Genomic DNA, 3,124 nt, shown 5'->3' on the forward strand with positions numbered 1-3,124 from the left:
ACTAGTAAGATGCATTTCATTTGCAAGAAATCACAGACTTCATGTTGAAGAGTAAAAATAACACGATCTGTAGTAGACAGAGGTTGCACTTAAAACTGCACTATACCTCACTTACTGAAGCATATTGTGGGATTTATTCATCCAAGTCACCAAGCACAAGTGTGAATGTTGGGGCCAAATGCATAAAGTATAGAAAGCTGATCAAGTGTAACACTTACATTTTTCAAAATCTCCAAATTTTAGATCTATTAAAATAGCTAAACCCATCTCCACTAAACAGATGACACTAGCAACCCACCTGAAAACAAAAAAAAAAAATTGCTGCTTATGTTATTTTAACCAATCGGGTTTAAAATATTTTTTCAGCAAACAAATAAAAGATAACTTTTCCAAATCACAATACAGTGAATTTCTACACTAGCACAAAAGATACTTTCCCTCCATCCCCACCCTTTACCATGATCTTTCTCTTTGCCACAACAATAACAATACAGTACAATTACAATACAATAACCATACAGTATTAGCACATGAAGGAGGACAGAAGAACAAAACAGGACTTAATTCACACCACTGGTCATACGTCTTACACATCAGTTTACCATTGAAAATATGTACTAGCAACATTTTTACCCAATGATAGCTAAACCTGATTGGGCTTTGAGAGAATTTGATTTATACCCCAGTTCACCAAGAAGATTAAGTATTTGAGATACCTTACATTATCTTTTATTAAAATATACGACATATTAGAATATAATGACCAGATAATTTCTCAGCCCTTAACTCCATTCATTTGGATAATTCCATTGCCAGTCACAAACATTTCCAAAAAGCTTCTCAGACTGAATTTAAACTATAGAATAACAGATCTATTGCTGATAAAAGAGCAGCAGCAAGTAGAAAAAATGCAGTAGAAATTAAGGCTGAAGTCTTTAAGCCTTACAGCTACCATTGTAGCCAGTCAATAAGCAGCGTGGCTTTCTTGCTTGCTTTCCCCTGAATAGTCTCCTGTCATGAGCATTTTGCAACATCACACAAGTCCTAAGAGCATTGCCCACTAACCTGAAGTAATCTGCAGTTAACTGACAGATTGCAGTCTTCAACCCCTTTAGAAGGACTGGATTTTACTAAAATCATACGTTCTGATAAAAGGTGAAAGGATTTGATCTAGTTTCCAGCTAGGCATACATTATCTATAATATATATTATATAGTATATATATTATATAATATTATCTATATCATAGATAATATTATCTATAATATTATATATATTATATATATAATATATATTATAATATATAAAGTAATTTAGCACAGGAAATACTAACATGCAGAGGCAGCTCTCCCACACTATCCACATGCACAGCTGTCAGTTTACTGCTGAAATGACACTTCAGTGCACTGAAATGGTTACATTTGTTTTTATTTTGCCCAACTGCAATTAAATCTCCTGTCTTCAATTCAATGAAGTTTTATCCACTGGATCCACATATATCTTTTGTGGTTACATCAACACCTAAGCTTTAATGAAAGCTTTTACTAAATGTAAGACTAATTTTTAGGATGGCTGATGCACTCAAAAGTTACAAGACCAAATCCCTGTAAATACACCCCCAGCAGCCTGTTTGTCATTCCAAAGCCTGAAGAACTGACTCTTCCATGATCATACACAGATAGGACTCAGAAACTTGGTGTCCTTGGCACCTGTGTATTAATACACAAGTCCCAGCTATAATCCTAGCATTACACAAAATACAATGTTTTACCACAGAGAATGGACCACAGCTTTCTAAATATTGTCATAAGAGACTTCAAGAGGCACGCACATGCCTGACAGGCTACGAGCTCATTGGCGTTGCAGAGACATGGCGCAATGCCTCCTACAACTGGAGTGTTGGAATGGAAGGATACAGGCTGTCCAGGAAAAACAGGCTGAGGAAAAGAAAAGGAAGTGTCACCCTCTGCATCAACAACCTCCTGAAGTGCGCAGAGTTCTGCCTGGGGATAGATGAGGAGCAGACCCAGAGTTCATGGATCAGGATTAAAGGGAGGGAAGAAACAGGGGACATTACAGTAGGGATCTGCCTGCAAGCCACCCTACTAGGAAGACCAAGTGGATAAGTCCCTCTGTAGACAGACAGGTATGGCCTCATGTTCACAAGACCTAGTCCCCATGAGGGACTTCAACCACGCCAATAACTGTTGGAGGGACAACACGGCAGGGCACAAGCCATCCAGGGGATTCCTGGAATGCATCGATGATAACTTCCTTCTCCAAAAAAACAGAGGAACCAAAGAGGAAGTGGGCTATGCTGGACCTTCTCCTCACCAACAAGGAGGGGCTGATAGGGAATATGAAGCTGGCTGCAGTGGCCATGAAATGTCTATGAAGACAGACTGAGAGACCTGGGCTTGGAGAAGTCTCTACATAGACCTTTCAGGAGCCTCACAGTACCTAAAAGGGGCCTGCAAGAAATCTGGAGAGAAACTTGTTACAAAGGCTTATAGTGACAGGACAAGGGGAAATGGTTTTAAACTGAAACAGGATACATTTAGATTAGACATTAGGAAGAAATTCTTCCGTGTGAGGGTGGTGAAACACTGGAACAGTTTGCCCAGATTAGTTGTGTCTGCCCCATCCCTGGAGTGTTCAAAGCCAGGCTGGACAGGGCTTTGAATAACTTGTTCTAGTGGAAGGTGTCCCTACCCCTGGCAGGGGGTTTGGAACTAGATGATCTTTAAGGTCTTTTCCAACCCAAAGCATTCTGTGATTCTATGATCTTCTGTACCTCACAACCAAGCTTTGATTATTCTTAACAGGTATGTACTTAACTTTTCTCAGTGTTCTCCAAGAACAGATTATACAGTCTCCCAACAGGATATTTCAGTGTTTCATCTCTTCTAACAAAATAAGTCACTAAAACCTTACTTCTAATCCATCTCCCTGCAGTTCAAGCTCATTACTACTTATCCTACTCACCACAGAGATAAAACTGTTTTAGAACAGACTTGCAGACTATTGTGTCATCCCTTCTGGTACTCCTTTCATCAGGTTAAAGAACCAAATCCATTCAGTCTGTCCTCACCTTCCTAACATCCAACAATTCCCAGTGCTTTCC

This window comes from Pezoporus wallicus, unplaced genomic scaffold, assembly GCF_028554395.1.
Source record: "Pezoporus wallicus isolate ANWC-B61680 ecotype Strahan unplaced genomic scaffold, APGP_CSIRO_Pwel_v1 contig_1583, whole genome shotgun sequence".
In the NCBI taxonomy this organism is placed as follows: Eukaryota; Metazoa; Chordata; class Aves; order Psittaciformes; family Psittacidae; genus Pezoporus; species Pezoporus wallicus.